The sequence below is a fragment of the Giraffa tippelskirchi genome, chromosome 9, assembly GCF_054371585.1.
Source record: "Giraffa tippelskirchi isolate mGirTip1 chromosome 9, T2T-mGirTip1v1.2.pri, whole genome shotgun sequence".
Classification (NCBI taxonomy): domain Eukaryota; kingdom Metazoa; phylum Chordata; class Mammalia; order Artiodactyla; family Giraffidae; genus Giraffa; species Giraffa tippelskirchi.
Genome location: NC_137283.1, coordinates 72,801,929 through 72,819,952, shown reverse-complemented (window position 1 = coordinate 72,819,952; position 18,024 = coordinate 72,801,929). Strand labels below are relative to the sequence as shown.

The 18,024-nt window shown below is 44.1% G+C and overlaps 1 long non-coding RNA gene across 1 annotated transcript; it reads right to left on the bottom strand.

Annotated features, from left to right (window-relative positions):
* Nucleotides 1-2,054: 2,054 nt before the first annotated feature.
* On the bottom strand, nt 2,055-13,386 carry LOC145520223 (uncharacterized). Its single transcript, XR_014064321.1, has 2 exons — nt 13,257-13,386; nt 2,055-6,495 (listed from the first exon to the last, which is right to left on the bottom strand). It is a non-coding gene; the product is annotated as an uncharacterized LOC145520223 (long non-coding RNA).
* Between the last annotated feature and the right edge of the window lie 4,638 nt (nt 13,387-18,024).

The following is an 18,024-nucleotide window of genomic DNA, read 5'->3' as shown; positions in this document are numbered from 1 at the left end:
ACACACATACATACACATTTTTTTTTTTTTCTGTCAGTTAAGAGGGCCTAGAATCTATGGTTCCAGTAATAATGAGCACATCTATTTTCCAGACTTTGGTTTCCTTCTAAGAGTTTTATTTTTTTATTGACATATAGTTGATTTAGAATGCTATGCTTTTTTCAAAAGCTTTCTAATTTTATTTTTATTGAAGGATAGTTGATTGAAAATGTTGTGTTGCCATGAGAAAAACAAACAATCCAATTAAAAAATGGGCAGAAGACCTGAACAGACAATTCTCCAAAGAAGACATCCAGATGGCTAATATGTAAAAATGCTCACTATTGCTTATTATTGGAGAAATGCAAATCAAAACTACAGTATCACCTCATGCTCGTCAGAATGACCATCATCAAAAAATTTATAAACAATAAATGCTGGAGAAGGTGTGGAGAAACACTGTTGGTGGGAATACAAATTGATACAGCCACTATGGAGAACAGTATGGAGATACCTTAAAAACTTTGAAATAAAACTACCATATGTCCCAGCAATCCCACTACAGGGCATATACCTTAAGAAAACCATAACTGAAAAAGACACATGTACCCCAATGTTCACTGCAACATTATTTACATTAGTCAGGACATGGAAGCAACGTGGATGTCCATTGACAGATAAATGGATAAAGTAGTTGTGGTCCACATATACAATGGAATACTACTCAGCCACAAAAAGGAATGAATTTGAGTCAGTTCTAGTGAGGTGGATGAACCGAGAGCTTCATACAGAGTGTGGGCTTCCCTGATAGCTCAGTTGGTAAAGAATCCGCCTGCGATGTAGGAGACCCCGGTTCGATTCCTGGGTTGGAAAGATCTGCTGGAGAAGGGGATAGACTACCCACTCCAGTATTCTGGCCTGGAGAATTCCATGGACTGTATAGTCCACGGGGTCGCAAAAAGTTGGACACGACTGAGCAACTTTCACTTTCACTAGAGTGAAGCAAGTCAGAAAGAGAAAAATAAATATTGCATATTAATGCATATATATAGAATCTAGAAAAATGGTACTGATGAACCTCTCTGCAGGGCAGGAATGGAGACTCAAAATACAGAACAGACTTATAGATACAGTGGGGGAAGGAGAGGGTGGGACGACTTGAGAGAGTAGCATTGAAATATATCCATTACCATGTGTAAAACAGATGGCCAATGGGGAGTCCCCGTATAGCACAGGGGGCTCAGCCTGGGGCTCGGTGACAACCTAGAGGGGTGGAATGGGATGGGAGGGGGTTCAGGAGGGAGGTGCATGTGTATACCTATGGCTGATGCATGTTGATGTATGGCAGAAACCAGCACAACGTTATAAAGCAATTATCCTCCAACTAAAAACAAATAAATTAAAAAAAAAAAATGTGGTGTGGCCAAACACTCCTTTAAAATGATACTGATTTCTAGTTCAGGCCAGAGTTCCCCAGACAGGGGCTCTCCAGGCTTATCAGAGCGTTCTGGGTGGTTCTTCCTCGGTCCTGCAACCTGACCTGACCCCTGCTCTTCAGCGTGGGCTGTATCCTCACTAGGGAGGGGGATTCCAGAGAGCCAGGGCATCCCGAATCCAGGCTAATCAGGGGCTTTCCATCCCACTCCTCCAGTCCCCGTCCCCGCCACAGTCAGCGGTTTCCAGGCCGCAGCCCTCAGGCCACCTGCTGGCCCAGCGCCTCCCTTTAAGGGGCTCCTGTCCCGCGGATTTCCGATGAAGAGTATGCTCCATTCCTGTTGAAACACAAGTTCTATTTCTAAAGGGACATGAGTTGAATTTAAGATGCATTTCACTGTTATAATCACATGGCAGAATTCAGAATTCCAACCAATCCTTGTTTTGTTTTTGTAAATCAAATCTATTAGGTCATGCAAACGTAAGAACATATTTACAAAGCTCTGCAATGATGGAGAGCATCCGCTATCCCCACAAGTTAAGGAAAAGCCAAGATAAAACTGCATGTATGGTATACACATTATCAGGTTAAAAATTCAGAATACACAAATATTATTTTTTTCCCCTTCTAGTTTTCTGAATTTTACAAGTTCTCTTTAATGGGAATACTTCTAATACAGTTATTTTGAAAATGTTGACTCATTTCAGACATAGGAATTAGTATCTCTTTCATCTCAAGAATAATGCAGACAGCACTAGACATTTTTCAAAACCAGTTTTCAATCTGGAGAACCCTTTGAAGGGAGAGGAGATTGTGCAAGCCTCCTTCCTGAAGGCGGTGATTCTATCTCAGTTGTGGCTGTGGCTGCTGGAGCCGTCCCATGGGAGGGGATCCGTATATTCTGGCCGAACGTCTGAAACGTTGGTTAGCAGAGTCTTAGAACACATCTCATTCAGTTATTCAGCATCTTTCTTTAGAAAAGTTTATGAGCTCCCAGCTCTTTAAAAAGTGCCTTTCCCCCCTTTAAAAATGATGAAATAAGACAACAGCTAATAACTGGTCCGAGTTTCCAGCCAGAGCTACCACGTGAAGATGTGACTCTCCATCCGCGGCCTCGGGGAGCCGACTCGAGACCAGCTGGTGCTGCTGCCGGGGTGGGAAGATGGGGGCCGGGCCCCTTTGGGGGATGCCCGCCTGGACAGGCCCCGCCCTTCGTCGAGCCTGGTTTCTCTGTGGACCAATCACAGTTCACCTCCACCGCACAGAGCTCTTCTGGGAAGTGACCGAGAGCTGTGTGAGACAGGACCGTCCACATGCTAGTTATTTCCCTTTGCGCCTTCTCATTGTGGACACGTTAGGGCAGATTCACCAGAACAGTGGTTACTACTGGAAATAAACTACTAGTGTCATTTGGGCCTTTAAACTCATTACAAGATCTCATTTGACCTCACTGGATACCCTTTTTCTCAACTGTAATGAGAGGGTAAATCAGATCCTAAAATTTTTCTGGCCATAAAGTCCTATGACTCTAATTCCTTCATTGCTTGAATTTATGAGGTGGGATGGGAACTGGATTGGGACAGGGTCGGAAGGATTTTTTAAAAAATAAACATACACCAATCATGGAGGCAGACTTCCCTTAGCCAGTGTGATTTTTCTTAGTACAAAGGATCACCATCAACCCTGCCTTCATTCACCATCACTTCCCACACCCACACACTTTAAAACAGCAGACTACAGAATGGCTGAGAGGCACTCACAGACACAGCAGCTAGCAGTGACTTACGAAACTGTCTATTGTCTTCATTATCTCCAATACTGTCTGGTATGGTAACTGGGCTATAAGTCACAGAAAAACAGAGGCTCATATACTTATGCCGGGGGCACACATGACAAAAATTGTCTATTTAGCGCCCAACACCAGGGCATTTCATATGGAGGATGGGCAACTTCGCCTGACATAGCTCACTGCGTCTCAAAGTCAAAGACACTTTCATCAGACTTCTACTGCAAGTTAATGTTTGACTTACACTGTTCTGATCTAACAGGGGCTTAGTTGCTCATGGAAAGCTTTTCCAGATTTTCAACAAAATAACTGTAAACTCGTAAGATAAAAACCACACTTGAGGGGCTTCCCTGGTGGCTTGGTGGTAATGAATCGCCTGCCAATGCAGGAGACACGGGTTCAGTCCCTGGTCTGGGAAGATCCCATGCGACACGGAGCAACCGCGCCCGTGTGCCACAACTCTTGAGCCTGTGCCCTGGAGCCTGGGGGCCGCACTACTGAGGCCTATGCACCCTAGAGCCCGAGCTCTACAACAGGAGAGGCCACTGCAGTGAGAATCCCCCCACTGCAACCGGAGAAAAGCCCAGTAGGGAAGACTCAGCACAGCCAAAAATAAGAACGAATAAATAAATAAAATTATTTAAAAAAACATGCTTGAACTCAAAGAAGAATAGTTATTAAAAAGCTGTTAAAATTTCATCCTATTCTATTCACCTAATTAACATGTGCTCACAGCAGGTCTGTGCTAAATTTGAACCACAAGGGACAGCAGATGATGAAATGCACTGTGGCTGGCCCTGATTCCATTTGTGGATATAAGTATTAAGAATGGAGGTAAAAATGCTGAGGTCAACCGAACAGCCACAGGAGCAACAGTGACGAATCGCCAACTACTGTTTTGCTCTTCCTGCTTCCAGGGAGAGAGTCTGAGAAAGTATCGGATGGTTTCCGTCACCTTCTAGAGACTCGGGTTTCTAATCCTAAGGAAACTTGGTGTGGCAGTGATCTGGGACATACAAATGGAGAACATTTGATGGACAGTGGAGAAAAGTAAAAATTTCCATGGTTACAGGAAGGGATGGACAAGTGGGGAGAAAATGGATAAATGAAAACAGAACGAATGAGAAAAAACTTCCCTTCCCCTCTTTCTACTTCCTAAGGGCAGTCTGTGATTCTTGAAATGCTACATCAAGAATTTGTTACTGCCATGCAATGATAAAATTTTCTTTTCCTTTCTTTTACTGAGAGGGATCTAATTATTAATAAACCTGTTACGACCAGTACCCTCTACTTGAAAACTGAATAACTATTTAAAAATGTCTTCAAATCGATAGTTATATCATTTAGATTAGCTCAACATTTTTTATTTAAACTGGGTGTTTTTCATAAATGCTACTGAATAGTGTACCTTTCTACAAGGAGCAGGATAAAGAGAGACTTCAGTGGGACATAAAATGAATTATCAGAAAGTTCAAGGGTAAAATAAACCACATACTTTGGATTTTTTGAAAGTGCCACAATTTCAATGATTCTATCCCAATATAATCAGAAATCCTTAAGGAAATACTTTCAGACCTGTGATCTGACCAAGTCATTACAGATAATTTAAGCAGCATCTAAAAAGATCCTAAATTCTCCAAAGAAGCAACCTTAGTTTTACATCCTATGGAACAAATACCTTAACTATTAAGAGGACTTACACAAAAAAAGAGCACTTTAAAGCCACCTTGAAAAAATAATTAATGAATCTGATTCAGTCTTTGAAAACATGAACTTTTGTAAAACCTACTGCATTGGTTGGCATTCCAGAGCCTGAAAGTTCTAACTTTTCTTACCTTTTTCTTTCTAAAGCACTTCTTAAACTTGCCTCTGGTATTTTTAAAAATATGCTCAGAACTCTTAAGGCTCCAGCAGTTTTTTAACTAGTAAAATAAACACTGCAATTGAGGACCTGCAGTTCTGCTAACAGGACTGTTTGTATTCTAAGCCCGGTCCACAAAGGCTACAGAGAAAAATATCCAGTATAAACAAATATTACTTAGATACCAGTGGCATCTCAAAGCAGCACACCCAAGTCTCAAAATGCGAAAGGGAGAAATTTTCCACTCCCACCATGCTTAACTCCCTGGCAAACTTCAGGTCAGACAGAAGGGACTGAAATTGCCTCTGTTTCGGTGAAGGTGGGGAGCGAATGTGGCTGTGAAACACATCAGTAATACTTTTTCTTCATTTTCCCCCCTCTTTTTTCCTTCAGTGCATCTCCTCTTGTCCCTGTTTCTCTCCTTTCTCTGTATCCCCCAGTGTTAGCTGTTCCCCAGTTCCGACAGAAGGGACAGCTTTATCCTTCAGTCTACCTGCTCACCATCAGTCTCTGAACGTCACACGACACACGCACACACACACACACACACAGCCATCGCTGAAAATATTGTCAAAGTAATACACATAGCAGGGCAAAGAGCAAGAATGAAGTGGGCTGGGGTCAAGACAGGGCGGAACGTGTCCACTCATTTTTGTACCACCTGAACTTCCAGCTGAGAAAGAGGCTGAGCCCTCTAGGGGAAAAGAAGCTAGAGTCCCAGAAAGGGAAGGAGTGAGGTTCAGAGGGCTCCCGAGGGGCCCTGCCCTCTCTCAGGCTGACCAGTGGCTGCGGCCGGCAGACAGGACCACCGTTTCCAGGCCTGCAGAGGCCTCTCTCTCCGGTCTGGCCTTTGCCTCTACTGCCACAGCTGACAATCGAGGAAGGAAGCCACGCTGGACTTGGCAACCGGGCCTGGCTCAGTCCCTGATCCTCTCCATGTCAAGTGGTCTTCCCCAAACTCTTCTACAGCTTTTTGCTGATTCTCAGCACTGCTGTTCAGTTATCCACTCCGTTTACACTTACTAGCTGCCCTCAACCCAATGCCCTACCCTAGAATAAAACTCAGTGCCTTAGTTTATTCAATTGCAAAAGGATAATAACTGTAACTGTTTATAACAGCTACAGGGTAAGAGGACTAAATAAACTAATACTTGCAAAGTGCTTAGAAAAGTGGTTGGCACGTGAAAGTACAAGGTAAGAATTTGCTGAATAAAATGAAAACAAACAATCTGTGAACACATATATCTGGATTTGAAGGACAGAAAGTGCTTCATGATGACAAAATAGGCCTCAAACAGAAAAGGAGAGCAAATATATTGATTCTGTCACTCTGGGTCACCAGTCCAGGAGGATTACCAAGGGGACGGCCCAAGTAAGCAGGCTGTACCTTCGTGTTCTGTGTTAAACCGCTTCTGGCCTGGTCCTGAGACACTTCTGTAGTAAGGAAGGAATAAATGTGTTGAAACCACAGATTCCAGAATGGAAGTGTGAGAGTTCACACACAGACTGGGGTATACTGAATCTGACCACTCAGCACTACAGTCATTTACACTCTTTCATGTCTGACTCTTTGCGACCCCATGGGCAGTAGCCTATTAGGCTCCTCTGTCCATGGGGTTTTCCAGGCAAGAATACTGGAGTGGGTTGCTATTCCCTTCTCCAGGGGATCTTCCAGACCCAGGGATTGAACCCAGGTCTCCTGCATTGCAGGCAGATTCTTTACATTCTGAGCCACCAGGGAAGCTTTTTATTAATACTACATAGATACTATTATTACTATTGTTTAAGAAGCTTCATTGTATCTTCTAAAAAATGATAAGAGTTTGAAGTTAAACATGTAAGGGAAAGGAATTTTTCTTTTCGGGTGAGGCTATAATGAGATGAAAAGGACAGTTGTAGGTCGTAAAACTGAGGACAAAAAAGAGCAGAGACAAAATACAGGGCAATATGGACAAAAGGGAGACAACGATGAGAAAATAAGGTCAGCTTCATGGAGTGAGACTATCACTTGTGCTTGTAATGTGTGACTAAATAAATATTATAATGACTCCAAAACCTAGTATAAACAGGGAACAAATGCATTCCAAATATGGAGCTACATACCTCAAAAGTATAAAATTACCTCATGAATATAAAAGCTCTGGTTTTAACTTGATCTTTCCTATTTAAAAATTGCTTCTAAGACAAAAATATTTTTAAAAATCTCTGGAGTCTTAAAGGTACCCCAAATTGGCAATTGCATGCTCTAACTTTTCTATCAATATTTAGCAAAAAAGCACTGCTACTTTTCCACAAACATGAGAAATACTAATTTAGAGACATGTAAGGCAACTAATTATTGAAAAATTTCCATAGATTGAGTTAATAAACAACACTGAGAAATGATTAGACATTTCAGTTGATGTTCTCTGGGTGACAGTAATAAAACATTAAGCTTTAAGAAAAAAATATATTTGATTGATGTTTTTAAAAAATAAATACATCATTTATAATAAAATAAAGTACTACTCAGTAATTCAAGGAATATAATTAATTTGCTTTAAAAATAAATTCTTTGAATCCTTGTTTAATAAAAAGTATTAGCACTGATAGTTTTAATCTACAGAAATGGACTTGAAAGATTTTCCAAGTTTATTATGTTAAAAATATGTAGAGTTAAAGTTTTAAGGTTTTCTAAATTTTAGCATTATACCTTGAAGAGTTCTAACTTCTGCCAGAAGGAAAGTATGCCTCCATTAAACAAGAAATTTCCATTACTCCTATCTTAAGAAGTCACACCCCATACAACTAATGGCAGGAAAACATTTCAATTCAAACCTCTGACACCCTCAAGCCTGAGGCAAAATTTAAAAAAAAAAATACAAAAATAAAACACCACTCACATTTTCAGGGAAGAAAGGAAACCCTGCTAAATAAGTAACAATTATGCTGAAGAATTTATATGCTAAGCACGGCTGAATGTAAAAACACCAGAGCAGTCAACCATAGCTTTAGCACTTTGAGTATGATTAACAGAATGAACTTCCAAAGGTCAATTAAATGTCAACACACTTTAAAGAGATATTCTTCTTAAGGCTGGTCAGTGTGTAATAGTACCTCACGACTTAGGGGTACCCTTCTTAAGGGTAATGTGCATGTAATATATGCACTTGCATGCATATTTACATGTCACTAACCAATAAGGATGAAATGCAAAGTAAATCATAAAATGTTAAGACTAAAGTATATCCAATAGTTGATCCTATTTATTTCATCAGAGGAAGTCATTCACAGAGCTGATCCTTTATTGCCCTAATACACCATTCTACAAATTCATCCCCCCACCAACCTTCCCTGAATACTTGTGGTTAAAAAACTTATCCCCAAAGGCACCTGGCATTCAAAAACTGCCCACTTTAGCATCTGTGGGACAGAACATGACCAGTGCCCATTCAGGACTCTGTCACCCAGCAACGCAGTAAGGGCCCCCATGGGATCCACTAAGGAAGGCCAAATTGCCCCAGAACCTCAGAAGGAGCAGGAATCATCATCAGCATCATCTGGCCCAAACCTCTCCACATTCACAGGACGCAGAAGCACCAAGGCAGAGCGACTTGGTCTGGCCCCCATGGCCCCACCAGACAGCAAGCCCAGTGTTACTTAGTTCAGCATTTTCTTGTCTGAATCAAATCTATCATAGACTTGTTCTCCATTAGGACTTCAACAGCAGGTTATAAGTAACTGAATAGCAGTGGCTACCATCGGACTTCAGAGGAAGGTGGAATCTTTAAGATGTTAATGATCTGGGAAGGTTCCAAGACGAGCTGGAGACTGAAGATGAGTAGAATGTGGATGGCTGGTGGGGAGGCCTCCCTGAAGAGGGAAGCAGGGTGAGCTAAGGCCCCTGGTGGGAGAGGTGAGCACCTCTCCATGCACGGATGGGGACCCTGGCTCTAGAACAGGAGGAGGTGGGACAGACAGAGAGGGAGAAAAGGATTTCTACTTTAGAAAACTGAGACAAAGACAGAAAAGGCTAACCTAGCAACAGGTTTGCCAGAAAGAATGGAGATGGGGAGAGAGAAAGATCCAAAGTGCCTCGTAGGGGTCTAGTAATATTCATAATATTATAGGGCTGTTGTAAGGAACTAGTGAGCTGATATGAGAAAAAAGCACTCGGAAAAGTCTAAAAGCTCTAGAAGGTAAAGATGTTCTAGACGTCAGGAGGCAAGAGCCTCTAATCATGGCCCTAGGTCTTGACAGCATACACTTCTCTGCAAAGACAAACATGCAGTCGAATTCTGGGTCTATTTGTATGAGGTCAGAGATAGAAACATCTTCCTTCGATGATTCCAAAAGCTAGATCCTAAGGAGGGAAGAGGCAGTCACCATCCACAAGTCTCTGTAGGCTGAGGATCACTGATATTAAAATCCAGGTCCAGGGTTACAGTTGTGAGGCGGACCACATCATCCACGGATTTCTCACTGAATCTCGCAAGTATAAAAAGTGCCAAATAGGGTGGCACAAAGAGGGAGGGGAGGGACGGCCGTCGACAGCGGGCTGTAAGCGGGAGCCACACAGCACCCCCTCTGGCCCCTGGCCCCCGGCTCCGCTGCAACCACTTGGCAGGTGACCTTTCCTGTGTCCACTTCTAGGCCCTGCCTCCCTCTTCTGTCCCTCTTCCACAGCAAGTCCCCAAGGCTTAAAAAGGAATTATGAAAAGTTACCATAGTAAAAGCTACATATATGGAGTATATACTGAGTGCCAGTTATTAGCCGCCAGTAATTGGTACCTTACATAATTCCCCAAACAACTCCCAGGTGGCAGGAACCACTATCCTCATTTTTAAGTATGGAAACCAAAGCTTACGGGGTCACCTACGTAGGAAATGGCAAAGTCAGGACTTCCATCAGGTGTGGCTGATTCTTCAGCCTAGGCTTTGAATCTTCCTCCTAAACTCTTCCCTTTTTGGCTTCAATAACCATGAAAATCCTCACTATGTGTTAGGGATTTTATGGATACAGAAGTTATAAGAGCCTTTGTACAGTTTGTGGGCTTCCCTGGTGGCTCTGATGGTAAAGAATCTGCCTGCAATGCAGGATACCAAGGTTCAGTCCCTGGGTCAGGAAGATCCCCTGGAGAAGGGATGGGCTACCCACTCCAGTATTCTTGCCTGGAGAATTCCACGGACTGAAGAGCCTGGCAGATCACAAAGACTTGGACATGACTGAGTGACTAACATATGGTTTGTAGATGAAAGTTTTGACAGAGAAGGCCAAGTGCTGGGTTCACCACACACACCTGCCTGCCGACTGTCAGCCTCCGGACTAGGCTCTTCCAATGAGAGTGCGGCACTGTGTCGAGGGCAGGGCTTTCCACCCGGCATTCCTGCTCTCATCTCCCCCAGGTCTCCTGTCCCTTGGGGTCCTTTCCCAATTATTTGCCTGAAACCTTATCTGGACAGTTGCAGAGGAGGCAGCTGGCACTCTGGCAGATCACACACAGGCTGGGAGTGGGGGTGGTCCCATAGTAGGAGGGGTCTCTTGGGCCTTGGGCCTTGAGACAACCTTAATGCTGCTTGCAGGAGTGGTTCATGGAGGGCTCTGTGGCCACACGGCCCCAATAAGAGGCGAAACCAATCTATCTGGGGCTGGAGGAGAAGTGATGAGAGCAGTGGGCATATGGGGAGGCTTTTCCAATGTTCCTGGAAAGCCACAGTTGCCATTAAACACTGGCAAGAAAACACTAACATTAATTCTCAAGATTTAGTGTGATAAACTCTTTCTGGGAAGAATACAGTTTCCAGAGTCTGCTCACAGATATCTGACTCTTCCAGTGTTGGAAGGCGCCCACGAGTCTGAAGTTTTGCAAGAACTACAGGAGATTCTGATATGGGGGTCTAAGGATCTCAATTTCTGATACACAGCCCTGACCCCCTACAGGGCTGCCCAAACAGCAAACCTGCTCTTAGGCGAACACACATTCTATAAAGACAGCTTGTTCACATAGTAATGCCAGGTTCTGGGTGGAGTGGTTACTTTTAAATAAGGTCACAAGGCTTTCCAGAAGTTTCCACATTCACAAATGTTAGGGACTTATTTTTCTGATGTCACTAATACACACACACACACACACACACACACACACACACACCCCTACATGTATCTGGAGTGAAGCACGCACACACACACACACACACACACACACACACACCCCTACATGTATCTGGAGTGAAGCGCACACACACACACACACACACACACACACACACACACACACACACACACACACACACACACACACACACACACACACACACACACACACCCCTACATGTATCTGGAGTGAAGACCCTTTCAGCAATATGTTCCTGACAGTACTTATTTTCTATCTGGTGTAAGACTGGAGATGACATTCTCACTGAATAAGTGATTTCAAAAGTTGTACTTTTTCTCATTCAAGTGAACTGCCCTGAAAAGTTTACTTCAAGCTATTAAAAAAAAAAAAAGAGTTTAAAAACCAGACAGCACTCAAGTAAAATATTAAGGATATGATTAGGACATTTAACTAGACATTCAATCACAATGCAAACAGCTACTGATTAAGAAACACACCTCTTCACAGCGTGTGTTCTTCAAAGAAAGTGAGGTCATAAAATGTATTATATTAAATCAATATTATTATCTTTCTCCTAGAAACCCTATCATTGTTCTTTGTCTCTTTTCAAATCTGTATCTTTATTTTAAGCTATACACTTTCAGGCTACAAACTGGAATTAAGCTCAGTTTTTCTGTCAGATCTTTATGAGACCTTCTTTCTTTCCCCTAAAGCAAGATAACAATTCTCCTTAAGGATGGGCAAGTTATTATTTTTATCTGAGTGCCTGGTATTTTATTTAGCAAATATTTGTTGAGTATTGGTATTTATGCATTCACGTTTTCAAAAAATCAACTTTTGTTATTATCAACTTCTTGAGCAGAAAAAAATGCTGAGTGGAGAACCTGGCCTCTAGAAGGCACAGCATGAACAGTGAGAAAACCTGGGGAATTTATCATTGAGAGAACAAGATAATTTCTCCTGATTCAGTACTGAGTCCACATTTCACAGTGGAGACAATTCTGGTTAGGGAAAATGTTTCATTTCACTTTGTATGGAAAAAATGCAGGTTGTCAAGATAACCAAAAGTTCACACTGCACTGTATTGCAACACAACCTGTCAAGACATTATTTCAATACCATTTAAAGGCCAAACCTTTAACATTAATCATTTATCAAAATTATACATGTCACTAAGATATCCCAACAAAGAAGATTATGTAAGTGAGCCGTTTTGGCCTCAGCAGCTATTTTCAACCCTTCATTAAAATTAGATCAAGATATACTTGCATTGTGTGTGTTACCACTCCTGCAGGGAAGATTTACATTAGTTTAAGATTTACTTTGGTTGGAAGTGACAATTTCTTTCACTTCTTTGTCAGAAACTAGAATTCCCTCCCCCACAGCCTTCACACGAAAGTTTTCCGTAGAAAGCAGCAGCAATTCGGAAAAACACCACCAAACAGCCGTCCTGTTTACTGTCTCCCATGGGTAACCAAAGCTCTGTTTTCCTACTAAACAGAGTCCGCAGGGCATGAAGGGGCTGCTGGGGCACCTGCCACTTCACCTTGAGCTCGGCTCCGTCCCCAGCCTGGCCCTATACAACTTCCAGGGCTGCCGCAAAGCTCCTGAGGAGCTTTAAAAAAGAAGCGATGGGGAATGGATTTTTCCCCCCGCACCCGGAGAGCGACCTTCACATATAGATGTTTGAAAACACGAGGCTGACAAGTTCCTTCTCTGGGGCTGAAGGGGGTGGGGGGGGCGGTTCCGGGCGCACGTCAAGGTCTCGGCCCGGCGCTTCGCGGTCCGGCTTGCACTGAGGCCCAGGCAGAACCGCGACCCGAGTTCGCCTCGGAATCTGTGGGGTGGGGATGGGAGTGGGGGGCAGGGTGCCGCGATGGTCGCGCAGCTGCAGCCCCGGGGAGGACATGGGGGCGAAGGCGGCCGGCCCCGGGTCGGGCCAGCGGGCCCCGGGTCTGGGAGCGCCCTCGCGCCTCGCCCACCCCGCCCGGGCCCCGCTCCCCGGCCGCCTCCCGGCGCCCCCACGGCCGCGGCCCCCGGCCCTCCCCCGGTCTCTCCCCGCCGCCCCCTCCCCGCCCCGGCGGCCCGAAGCCAACTCACCGCGGCCCCGCGACGACGCGCCCCGGAGCCCCCGGGGGCCGGGTCGCCCCGCGGACCAGCCGCAAACTTTTCCCGGGCCGCGCGGCGCGGTGGGGCCGTCGGGTCGGGCCGGGCGGCGCCGTTGTCCCGCACCGGCCGCCCGCGCGCCCTTTGTGTCCCGCGCAGCCCGCTGCCCCCTGACAGCTGACGGGCCGCGGCGCCGCCGGGGAGGCGAGGGGCGCTGACAGGCGCGCCCCCGGAGCGGCCGCCCCGCGAGAGCCGGCGCCGCGCTCCGGCGGCCGCCCCGCGCCGCCCGGCCTCCCGCAGGCTCCGCGCCGCCCGGCCTCCCGCAGGCTCCGCGCTGCCCGCAGCCCGGCCCGGCAGCCGCTCAGCCCCGGTCGGCTCTCAGCCGCCGGCGCGCTCCGTCAGGACCCGGACCCGCCCCGCCCTGGCCACGCCCCGGCCCCGCCCCCGCCCGCTCCCTCCAATGAGTGAGGCCCGCTGGGGCCGGCTCCGTCCAATCAGAAGCCGGGGAGCGCGGCCCGGCCCCGGGAAGCGAGCCAATAGGAGGCGACTCCGGCAACACACCCGCCCCGAGCACTGGGAGCCTTCTGCTCCGGGGGCCGTGGGGGAACCGGACCGCCGCCGGAACGAGTGGGTTGGGCCGGGAGGAGCTGCCCAGCGTAGGTTTAGTCTGGGGGATCGCCGGACTGCACGGCGGTACTGTAGTATGAGATGCAGACGAAAGTGGGGACGCTGGACGCTCCTCCTTGTAGTCGTCCTGCTCCCCATCCCGAACTTAACACTCCTTTTCTGGCCAAAGTTCACGCAGGAAAGCAAGCGGCACAAACTCGCTGCGGCCGGTGACTGTCCGAGTTCAGGCCTGGCCTTCCCTTTGGGGCTCTGCGCCAAGGGTTCCGTCAGGCAGCGCTCGAGATGCTGCGCCGCAGTACGTGGCTCTTGTTTCTGCCCTTAATAAAATCGTCGGAATACCAGGGATCTGCAAGTGTGGGGGGTGGAGGGACGGGGGTCAGTTTCCATCCTGCTCCAAATCGCAGGTGCTCATGGCACGTGCCAGGTCTTTTTTTTTCTTTCTAAAAGAAAATTGCAATGAAAAATAATACAAAAAAATAATTTCTGTATGCAAGTCGTCTTTACCGTGAGCTTTATTTCTTTAAGAAACTCGCATTCTATCTTCAAAGGACGTTAAATTATATAGCCAAGTAGAATATTACATGCTCCTGTTTAGTCGCTAAGTCGTGTCCGATTGTTTTGCGACCCCGCCAGGCTCCTCTGTCCATGGGATTTTTCCAGGCAAGTATGTTGGAACGAGTTGCCGTTTCCTTCTCCAGGTATATAGTATGTATATAACATTAACACACGGAGAGAGGAGAGACTTAAATAGACCACTGATTATAAAAGACTGGAGCTGTTAACACAAAAGCTTGCAAATTATAAGCACTCTATTGTTTCTTTGCTGTGAATAGGATTACCCATTTGTTGTTAGTCATGCAGTGCTTGTAAGCTTTACTGAGCTCTTTACTGAAAGCGAATTATGTATGATGAAAACAGTTTTGATAACACATATTTGCAAATGTTAAAATCAAACCACATTTATTTGTACTTCAAATAGCTGACACCTTGAGTTTATTTCTTCTAGTAATAGACTTTGCACTTAAACATTTTTGTGCAGATTATGACCTCTTCCTTTTGCATGCATTTAAAAAAATAATTTTATTTATTAATTTTTGGCTGTGCTGGGTCTTCCTTGCTGCAGAGGCTTTCTCTAATTGTGGTGAATGGGACTACCCTGCAATTGTGTGCAGGCTTCTCTTTGCAGTGGCTTCTCTTGTTGCAGAGTACAGCTTTTAGGGCGTGTGGACTTCTCGTTGTGGCACACGGTCTCAGCACTTGTTGTTCCCCGACGTTAGAGCACAGGTTAAATAGTTGGGGCACCTGGGCTACTTGCTCCATGGCACGTGAGATCTCCCCAGACTAGGGCTGGAACCCGTGTCCCTGCATTGGCAGGTGAATTCTTTACCACTGAGCCACCAGGGAAGCCCTGCTTAAAGTATTTTGCTGACCAGATTTCGTTTTTTAATGAACCAAAATGAACCAAAAGAAGGAAAAGGAGAGAGAGAAGTCAAACAAGTGATGAATGGCTTTTGTTACCATCTTGCTTTCATGATTGAAACTTACCACACCTTATTAACTTTAAGAGATAGTATGGACCCAAGACTAAGATTTATCAGATGATTCAGATTCTGGATTGACCTGGACCAAAGCTCTTAATGACTAACTCTGTCATGAAAGGTCAGTATCCCAAACTCTGTCTGCCTCATGGAGGGACAATGAGGTTCAACCACAGGAGCATTTTGTCAACAGTGTGTTTTCTCTAGGATGTTGTGCCAAGTCTTTTCTACAAGCACGTGTTAATATACTAGCCCGATAGCAGCCTATGAATATTTCCTCTGACTGCATATTTTTCCGTCTGAAATATTCTTTGAGTCCATCAGTTTTCCTTCAAACTAGATGTGAGTGAAATTTCTGCCTCTTAATTCTAGAGCAAAGCTGTACTTCTGAGCGTCTTCCTTCTGTCCCCTTTCTTTGTTTCCTCTTTCTCTCTTTTTAAATGGAGAAGATGTTATGAGAAAAATTTAATGTATCCTATGACTGGCAATATGCACAGTTTTACACGGAAATTGTTATTGTCTGGGTCATATTTATACCCATATAATCAAGTAACTTTGCAGGTGTTTATTAGGGCTTCTCAGGTGATGCTAGAGGTAAAGAACCCGCCTGCCAATGAGGGAGACATAAGTGATACTGGTTCGATTCCTGTGTCAGGAAGATCCCCTGGAGGAGGGCATGGCAATCCACTCCAATACTCTTGCCTGGACAATTCCATGGACAGAGGAGCCTGGTGACCTACAGTCCATAGGATCGCAAAGAGTCAGACATGACTGAAGTGACTTAGCACTCACACATTAGGGATTCACTTAAGGCAATTGTGCTTAATTTTCAAAGAGGAAACCAAAGGCATATTTTTAGAGATATTTCCATGTGTCATAATGTAATTTGTTTACTTTGTTCAAAAATATGCAATCTAGTACAGAAGTTTAAATATTACTTCTAACAAATGTACATATGGTAACACTACAATGTGAAATTTTCTAAATTTAATTGAACCAGCAGTTGTTATTTTCAGCTAATTAACTGCACAGATTTCACTTTCTGATTGAAAATTGTGAAGAATTACTGAATATGAATCAAATAGGCATGACTTATTAAGTGTAAGACAAAACCAGTATTGGGTGTTAGCAATCTATTACAGGGAATGAATATTTTATTAATTCTCTGGATGATATTCATGACTCTACCATGGTGATGCTTCATGCACTAAGTGATAGTTTCAAAGATTTTTCTTAATGAATTTTTCATCAGTTGCCCAATGTGGGACAGGAGAGCTGTTGCTGATTTAGAGATCTCTCAGTTTTAACACATATTTAAATGTAACTAGGGAAGCTGTGACTTTGGGGGTAATTTAGCATTTGTAAAGATAATTTTTTTAATATACAGACATAAGGTCTTTTATAAATTGTATCACATGATCAGTGGTAACATGACCAATGATAATATTATTTTCTCTGTATTTTTACATTTAAGATACTGTCATCTTAATATTGTTTTATCAGTGAGCATAACATATAAATGGATTCCCATCTTCTGGATTTTGATCATTGATTTGCCTCTGGATTTTTGTGTGTATTAGACAAACTAGATTCCCATGTAACTTTTGTTCAATTTACTCGATCCAATTCACTGGTTTGAAGATATTGTTATTAGGAACAGTGAAATAATATCTATATTGAGAGAACATAGATAACTAATTTGCTTGTTTTCCTTTCTGTTTTGGACTCAAATGGGGGAAAATTCACTTTATGAACTACGATGTCAGATGCTTTTAACACTGCTTTTACAAAACATATTTTTCTTATTTCTTGAACCTAACCCTGCAGTGTTTCCTTGTTGTAGGATATGTTTATAGTAAGAGTTATTTATAAACATGTGAAGCAACAGAGAGAATATTCCATAAATCACAGGTGATAGGCACTCTAAACTTCTGTCCCTATTTTATCTTGGGCCACAGTCCTTAAAGAAAATTGTTTTAGAGTTTAGTATTAGGATAAATTTTGTTTCTTCTGAATTAAATCTTTGAGCTATCAAGATGCTCTGAACTAAATTTACAGCTCGAGTTAAGAAAGTATTATGGCCCCCTTCACTGTGTTTTTTAAATATATACAAACATAATATTTATCTTGTCTTCATTTATTTATTTTTCACCTATGTAAGAGCTGACTCATTTGAAAAGACCCTGATGTTGGGAAAGATTGAGGGCGAGAGGAGAAGGGGACGACAGAGGATGAGATGGTTGGATGGCATCACCGACTCAATGGACACGAGTTTGGGTAAACTCTGGGAGTTGGTGATGGACAGGGAGGCCTGGCGTGCTGCAGTCCATGGGGTCGCAAAGAGTCGGACACGACTGAGCGACTGAACTGAACTGAACTGATACATTTCTATCTTTTATTTTTATGTATATGTTTTATATAAGTTATCTAAAATACTTTCTGAAATGTTAATACCATGTTATTAAATGCATGTGTGTGCTATGCTTAGTGGAGAAGGCAATGGCACCCCACTCCAGTACTCTTGCCTGGAAAATCCCATGGATGGAAGAGCCTGGTAGGCTACGGTCCATGGGGTTGCTAAGAGTCGGACACGACTG